Source organism: Loxodonta africana, chromosome 12 (assembly GCF_030014295.1).
Source record: "Loxodonta africana isolate mLoxAfr1 chromosome 12, mLoxAfr1.hap2, whole genome shotgun sequence".
NCBI classification, from domain to species: domain Eukaryota; kingdom Metazoa; phylum Chordata; class Mammalia; order Proboscidea; family Elephantidae; genus Loxodonta; species Loxodonta africana.
The window spans coordinates 80,758,912-80,768,151 of record NC_087353.1 but is presented as its reverse complement, the minus strand read 5'-3'; positions in this window follow the sequence as shown (position 1 = coordinate 80,768,151).

Sequence of the window (9,240 nt, the reverse complement as noted above, 5' to 3'; positions counted from 1 at the left end):
GCACAGCTGCTCTCCATCATTACATGGAAGTGGTATATACGAGATTGGGCTCAAGCAGGAACTGAAGGCACAAGTAAGTTAGACGAGGAAGTTGCCCAAACACCCATGGTCTCCACTCCTGTCACATCACTTGCCCTCACACAGTCTACACCTATGACCTGATGGGGAGTTCCTTATGATCAGTTGGCTCTAGAAGATAAAACTTGTGCCTGGTTTGGCACCACTAAAGAGTGAACAGTGGCAGCAACACAGCCCCTTTCTGGGGCCTCCCAGAAGGACAGTGATGAAGGGAAATCCTCCCAATGGGCAGAACTTTGAGCAGTGCATCTGGTTGTTCACTTTGCTTGGAAGGAGAAATGGCCAGATGTGTAATAGTATACTGATTCATGGGCTGTGGCCAGTGGTTGGCTGGATGGTCAGGGAGTTGGAAGGAACATGATCGGAAAATTGGAGACAAGGAGGTATCAGGAAGAGGTATGTGGATATGACTCTCTGAATGACACACTCAAAAATTTTTTGCTTCCTGAAGATTAGTCCAAAGGACTAATGGACCACATCTACCATGGTCTCAACCAGACTGAGTCCAGTACAACTAGATGGTGCCCACCTACCACCGCTGACTGCTCTGACAGGGATCACAATACCAAAAAACTAAACTCAGTGCCGTCGAGTCAATTCCGACTCACAGCGACCCTAAAGGACAGGGTAGAACTGCCCCATAGAGTTTCCAAGGACAGCCTGGTGGATTCGAACTGCCGACCTTTTGGCTAGCAGCCGTAGCACTTAACCACTGCACCACCAGCGTTTCCAGGATCACAATAGAGGGTCCCAAACAGAGCTGGAGAAAAATGTAGAAAGAAATTCTAACTCAGAAAGAAAGACCAGACTTGCTGGCCTGACAGGGACTGGAGAAACCCTGGGAGTATGGCCCCTGGACACAGTTTTAGCTCAGTAGTGAAACCATTCCTGAGGTTCACCCTTCAGCCAAAGATTGGGCAAGCCCATAAAACAAAATGAGACTAAAGGGGCACACCAGCCAGGGAGTAAGGACTAGAAGGCAGGAGAGAACAGGAAAGCTGGTAATAAGGAATCCAAGGGCGAAAAGGGAGAGTGTTGACATGTCATGGGGTTGTTAACCAATGTCATAAAACAGTATGTGTACTAACTGTTTAATTACAAACTAGCTTGTTCTGTAAACCTTCATCTAAAGTACAATAAAAAAATTTTTTTTTTTTTTGCTTTCTGTCCCTGTGACCCTATGCTCTGTGGGTCTAGAGATCTTAGTTCCAAAGGGAGGAATGCTCCCACCTGGAGACACAACATGGATGCCATTGAACTGGAAGTTAAGAATGCTGCCCAGCCACCCTAGGCTCCTCATGCCTTTGGATTAACAGGCAAAGAAGGGAGTTACCCTATTGGTTGGTGTGATTGATCCTGACTACCAAAGGGATATTGGATTGGTGTTGCATAATGGAGGCAGAGAAGAGTATCCTGGAATACAGAGATCCCTTAGAGTGTCTTTTAGTACAATGCCCTGTGATTAAAGTCAATGGAAAGCTACAGCAACCCAATTCCAACATGACTACTGTCTTAGTCATCTAGTGCTGCTATAACAGAAATACCACAAGTAGTATGGCTTTAACAAAGAGAAGTTTATTTTCTCACAGTTCAGTAGGCTAGAGGTCCGAATTCAGGGCGATGGCTCCAGAGGAAGTCTTTCTCTCTCTGCTGGCTCTGGAGGAAGGTCCTTTTGATGCATCAGTCTTCCCTTGGTTTGGGAGCATCTCAGCGCAGGAACCTCAGCTCCAAAGGATGCGCTGTTCCCAGCACTGCTTTCTTGGTGGTATGAGGTCCCCTGTCTCTCTGCTTGCTTCTCCCTTTTATATCTCAAAAAGATTGGCTTAAGACACTATCTAATCTTGTATATTTCATCAATATAACTGCCACTAATTCATCTCATTTCATCATAGTGATAGGATTTACAACACATAGGGAAATCACATAAAATGGTGGACAATCACACAATACTGGGACTCATGGCCCAGCTGAGCTGACAGATATTTTTGGAGGACACAATTCAATGCATTACCACTACTAATGGCTCAGACCCTTCAGGAATGAAGGTTTAAGTCACCCCACCAGGCAAAGAAACATGACCAGCTGAAGTGCTTGCTGAGGATAAAGGGAATATGGGATGGGTAGTGAATTTGGACTTGTAACCCACTAGACTGTGAGAAAATAAATTTCTCTGTGTTAAAGGTTGTGGTATTTCTGTTATGGCAGCACTAGATAACTAAGACAGAATTTGGTACCGAGAGAGTGGGGTACTGCTCTAAAATGTGGAAGAGGTTTTGAAACTGTGAATGGATAGAGTTCCAACAGTGGCAGAGGACCGCATAGCAGAGAACCTGCAGCGGCAGAACCAGGAGACCAGCGTGAGATGGCACTGGAGCTGACCCACAGAGTGAGAGAGCTGAGTGCCTATGTGCAGGAAGTTTCCTGGCAGAGTGGGGTGCCTCCAGGCACTTATAAGTGGAGCTACTGACCTTAGGAACACTTGCCCCAGCAGGGCAGATGTGTGCATGAGGCCTGAGGAGCCGAGAGGCCAAGAAACCAAGAAACAAACTGAAGAGACAAGGAACACAAGAAGCCGAGCTGCCTCAGCCTCAAAAGGTATGGCTATGACCTCAGGGGTCTCAAAGGGTGGAGCCAGGGCTTCTGGTGTTTCTAAGGGTGGAGTCACCACTCAGATAGACTAGGAGAATGGTGTGCCTAAAGTGGAGGGAATAGAGTTGCAATCCCAGTGAGACTGGAAGGCAGAGCTGAAGCCCAGGGCTGATGGGCCTCCACTCAGAATCCTGAGAGTGTGGCCAATACCTAGAGGCTGGAGGGCAGGGTTATTGTGTAAATTGTCTCAGAGAACAAAGGATTGTTTTCAAAGCTTTGAGGACTAAAGTAAAGTGTTCTGCTGACTTGCTTGGTGCCTGTTACCCCTTCTTTCCCTCCAGTCTGTCCCATTTGTAATGGAAATATCTAACTTGTACCTGTTCTGCCATTGTACCACTGGAAACAGATAACTTGTATTCTAGATTTCACAGATGAAGAGGAATTTTTGGATTTTGGACTTAGAGTTAAGACTTTTTGCTATGATATGAATATGTTTTGCATGTTACAAGGATGTGATTTTTGGGGGGCCAAAGGTGGAATGTCATGGATTGAATTGTGTCCCCTCAAACATATGTGTCAACTTGGTTAGGCCATGATTCCCAGTATTGTGTGGTTGTCCTCCATTTTGTGATTATAATTTCATGTTGAGAGAACTAGGGTGGGATTGTAACACTACCCTTGATGACGTACTTGTGAAAAATCAGCCATTGAAAACCCGGTGGTTCACAGCTTTACTTTGACACACATGGGGTTGCCATGAGTTGAAGTCCATTCCATGGCAAATGGACTTGGGGTTGATATCACTTAGTCTGGGTTCTCTAGAGAAGCAAAACCAGTATAGTGCATATATATGCAGAGAGAGACTTATCTCAAGGAAATGGCTCACATGGTTGTACGAACTAGCAAGTCCCCATTTCACCTCCCTGATCCAAGGTAAAGGGAGTTTCCCTGGGGAGTGGCCTGCACCACCTTTTATCTCTCAAGAGATAAAAGGAAAGGGAAGCAAGCAGAAAGTTGGGGACCTCATACCACCAAAAAAACAGTGCCAGGGATCTCTGTGTGAAGAAGCTCCTAGTCCGGGGGAACATTGTTGAGAAGGCCAACAGAGAGAGAAAATCTTCCTCTGGAGCTGGCCCCCTGAATTTGGACATATAGCATACTAGACTGTGAGAAAATAAATTTCTCTTTGTTAAAGCCATCCACTTGTGGTATTTCTGTTATGGCAACACTAGAAAACTAAGACAACCAGTTTTGACCACGTGACCAATTGCACAAAAGGACTGTAATTGTTATGAGTGTTTCTTCCTTGTATGTGTGCACCAAATATTTTTGTTTTCTTCGCTTATAAAATATAAGCTGTAAACAGGGCTACTGCCCTTTTGGTTGTATGCATGTTAGTTGTATCATGTTAGGTGCAAGTATGACTTTGTGTTTATTTAAAGATTGTGTATGGTTTAAGGAGATGTGTAAAGGTTCCAAGTTGACAAAGCGTGGACTGTTATGGTTAGGATTGTGTGTCAACTTGGCTGGGCCATGATTCTCGGTGGTTTGGCAGTTATGTAATGATGTAGTTTGGCAGTTATGTAATGATGTAATTTGTCACTTATGTAATGATGTAATCATCCTCCATGATGTGATCTCAAGTGATCAGCCAATCAATTATATTGGAAGTTTACTCAGGGGTGTGGCCTGCATTCAATATATAGATGGACATTCTGGCAAATCTTGCTCGCTTGCTTTGGATTCTGCATTTTGCTCATTGTCATGTGATCTCCGGTTCTTGGGACTTGAGCTAGTGGCCTGCTGTATTGCCTGCTGATCCTAAGATTCATTGACTTCCACAGCCTGTGACCTGGTGGCCTGATATCTGACCTGTTGATTTTGGATTTACCACCCCTGCAGCTACGTGACTCAGGAGAAGCCACCAGCCTGACCCACAGACTGGGGACTTGCCAGTTTATACAACCACGTGAGCCATATACTTGAGATTAGCCTCTCTCTGCATATTTATGCACTATACTGGTTTTGCTTCTCTAGAGAACCCAGCCTAAGTGATAACCAGCCCCAAAACCATTTGCCATGGAATCAACTTCAACTCATGGCAACCCCATGTGTGTCAAAGTGGAACTGTGAACCACAGGGTTTTCAGTGGCTAATTTTCCAGAAGTACATTGTCAAGCTTTTCCTCTGAGGCACCTCCAGGTGGACTCCAACCTTTCAGTTAGCAAGGAAGCATGCAAACCATTTGTATCACCCAGAGACTCCTGTAAGTAATACAGCTGTGTTCAAACCTAGGGTATACAGATCTGGCTGCCACGGACAGGCCCATCTATAGTTTTGCTTGTCTTGGACTCCTTGACTGGACACATCACCTCCCTTCTTTAGGAGAACTCCTCTTACTCCCGTTCCAACTATGTGGATCTAATGGAAGTTGCCAACCATAGCACACCCTACTCCTTTGGCTCAGGGCATATGACCCTCACCAAGTGAATCAGAATCTTCCTTGAGACTTCCTGAATTACAACTATGGGGAATGGGGCAAAGCCAAGGAGATGCAAGCTTGGCCACCACTTGTTGCCAAGCTTCCAGCTTCAAGGAGGAAAACAAGCCCAGGAAAAAGAAAGTACTGCCTAGCAGGGAGTGTTGGGGCTGAGGGAAGAGTGTCACATGATAAGAGTTGGAGGCATCTGAGTTCCCAGTTTTATTGTCCCTGAACGGAGCTGCATCTTAGCCCTTCCCAAGATTTAGTTACCTTGTTCAATAGATTTCCCATTTTGTCTCAGTTAGATGAAGCTAAGTCACTTGCAACAATAAAGAACCCTCATAATACACAAACCTTGGGGGAATTAATTGAGGGGCGGATTAAGGCATCAGATAAAATTGGCCCTTATGAGAAGCTCAGTGGTTGAGTTGGGTGAGGGTCTGTTGGTCCACAGGTGTGAGGATATGGCCTGGGGCTACTGGCTCCCCTTGGAAAGTGAAGGCCCTGGGCCAAAATTTCAACTTGGTTGCAAAGGTACTTAGGACATGGGGAAAAATGAAAATGTATTCTTCTACCTCAGAGGAGAAAAGTGTCTAACAGGTTGTGAATTATTCAGATTTAATTACTAGGAAAATGCCTTCCTTTTCTTTCTTCTTTTTATTCTTTCTCCCTGCCTGATGCTTAGGCAGCAGGTTTAGTAGGTATTTTTGTTCCAGAAATTCTACTTGAAAAATAGTGAGCCAAGTCCTCAGCTGTCTTCTTGTTGGGTGTGAAAGCCAGGCTGTTTGGGATGTGGGCAGGAAAAAGCAGCAGGTGTCCCTACTGAAAGGTCTTCCCACTGAAAGCTGTCAGGGATGGTACCCACTGTGGGGGTTCTACTCTCATGCCTGGGGCCTCTGAGCTTGTAGCCTATAAACTAAAAGGTACAGGTGTGAAGTGCTCCCAACTGTGCAGATAGGTTTCATTATAATTTTATGCTATCCCATCTCAGACAGGGCCTCCTCACTGGTCAGCAATCCCATTACATGCCCATTGTCAGTCATTTCAAACCCTCATTACTCCCTTCAAGCTCTCAACACCCGCTATCCCATCCCCGGGCCCTCTCTTCTCCAGAAGATGAATTGTTTCATTCTTTTTTGGAATTGTTTCATTCTTTTTTGGAATTGTTTGTTATTGTATTGTGGTGAAAATGTACACATGTTATCTCAACAATTTCTACTTGTACCATTCAGCAACACGGATTACCTTTTCCAAGTTGTATAACCATTCTCACCATCCTTTTTCAAATCATTCCACCACTGCTAATATAAACTTAATGCTTCCTTAGCAAAAACTTCCTCTTTCTCCTTCCCTTCCACCCTTGGTAACCACTAATATCTTTGGTTTCTATATGTTTATTTATTTCATATCACTGAGATCAGACAATATTTGTCCTTTTGCAACTTATTTCACACAGCATGCTGTTTTCAAGGTTCATCCATGTAGTGGCATACGTCATGGTTTTTCTCTTTACACCTGAATAAAACTCCATTGCATGTATATACTACATTTTGTTTTTCCCTTCATCTGTTGATGGACGCTTGGGTTGTTTACACTTTTGGGCTATTGTGATCTTCCTGCAATGAACATTTGTGTACACGTGTCTATTTGAGCAGCTGCTTTCAATCCTTTTGAGTATATACCTAGAGGTGGAATTGCTGGGTCACATGGTAACTCTATATTTAACTTTTTGAAAAACCATTAAAACTATTTTCTAAAGCAGCTGTACCATTTTATATTCCCACCATCAATGCATGCGTGTTCTAATTTCTCCACATTTTCTCCAACACTTGTTAATGTCAATTAAAAAAATTTATTGTAGTAAAATATATAACAAAACATTTAGCATATTCATCTTTTTTAAGTATATAATTCAGTGACATTAATTACATTCACCGTGCTGTGAAATCATCACCTCCATCCATTTCTAAAATTTGTCATCACCTCAAACAGAAACTCAGTACCTCTTAAGCCATAACTCCCCTTCCTTCCGTCCACCCCCCTGGTAACTGCTAATAAACTTTAATTTCTATACATTTGCGTATTCTAGACATTTCATAAAATGGGATCATATAATAGTCGTCCTTTTGTGACTTATTTCACTCAGCATAATGTCTTCAAGTTTCATCTATATTATAGCATATAAAACCCACCATATATCTGGACTTAATTTCTCTTTATGGCTGAATAATATTTATTGTATGAATATACCACATTTTGTTTATCCATTTATTTATCTGTCGATAGACACTTGGGTTGTTTGTACCTTTTGGCTATTGTGAATAATGCTGCAATGAACAGCGGTGTACAAGGATCAGTTTGATTTCCTGCTTTCGATTCTTTTGGATGTATACCTGGGTCATATGGTGTAAAATGGCAGTAGTAGTCACGTCAGTACTGTCTCAATTTGGGGGCGGGGGAGGTGATGAGAATCACCAAGAGCGCAAAGGTTAGACATAACTCCACTCCCCAACCTTTTTACCAATTCTGACACCAGCCGTCCCTCCACAGCACTATCTACTTCTCTTCTGGGTTCAATAATCTGTTGCAATGGGCATACAGAACTCACAGACCATACTTACAGTTAAGTGGTTTATTAAGGAACAGGGTGCAACTTGGGATCAGGATCTACAGGCTACAACTCAGATATTAGGATCTGGAATCAGGACGGCAAAGTCTCGCTTCTTTGATGTGGGGCAACTCTCTCAGCCCTTCTTGACCATTCAGGCCTTCTCTCAGCTTCCTGGGGACAGGCTCTTGGCTTTGCTGCTTGTTGCCACAGGCTCTGCCACTGGGCCCCTTCAAGGCCAGTCACTATCTTAAGTGTTACAGCTTTTAATCCGTGTTACAGCTCTTTTAGGAGGTTCCTTGTCTCCTCTCTCTCTCTCTCTCTCTGTGCTTCTCTTCCTGCTTCATTTTATCTCAAAAACCTCTATGGGGCTAGCTGCTTAAATATACAAACTCCTTGTCAATTTCAAGGCATGGCACGTCCACCAGGGCCACAAAATGACCAATCACCTTTGGATAGGCCACAGACACTTCATTGCATAGTAGGTTACAACTCACCTCATTTGCATAACTATTGACCAATCTCTGCACAGTGCATACCAATCACAGGCAGGCTGCAGCCCAGGACCAGACAAAAAGTATCAAACCAAGTTGTTTACAGCTTACCCAAGAAATGTCAGTCGACATGGACAAAAGTAACAAACCCTCTGGGGTAGAAAACTAAAGCAAAGGTAACTCCCCAGGGCTTAGGGAAAAAAATTTTCTAAAGTTGTTTTTTCAACGAACCAGGGCAAAAGGCCACATAAAGGAACCTATTTCACCACAATCCACTTCTGGCTTCTTGCCATGAGTCCTTACACATATGTTTTACTAGTCAAAATAAGTCATTAACCATTAGTCCATCAGTCGGGCAAAAACCCTCAGGGTGACGTCACTCACGTGCCAGCCACTCAGGACTGCTCCAGGTATCCATCTGATCTGGTCAGGTTCTCCAAAAGGTCATCACGGCTTCACCCTTTCTGGCCTTTGATAAAATTTAACTTAGAGAATATTATTCCTTACTCTGACCCTCTCAAGGTATTAGCATAGTAAAACCTTCAAGTAACATTAGGTTTGGTCACTGTACTCCAGTCCAGCAGTGCCTCTCCCTTAGCCCACTCTCTCACATTTACTGCTTCTACAGTTATAGCTTTTAAATCACAATTAACCCTGTTAACAGTCAACACTCATGAGTGAATCATATAATTCTATCAACACCTGCCCCCACCCTCTCTTCCCCAGACCCATCAAGAAAAGAGGAAACTATTCAGTGGGGATCTTCTCTTGTTCCTGTCATTCTGAGTGTAAGCACACCCATGAAATTGTATAAGGCAGCCACTTTGTGCCTTTATCTTCCTCCATTTTAGACAGCCACTGTTTAAATTGCCCATCCTTATCAAACCTATACTCTGAGTAGACAAGCATGTTCCTTGGTCTGAAGAATCTTCTGTTCTGGTTGTAACTTTGAGTATCTGCAACCCAACCTGGGTGTCAAACATCTCTCT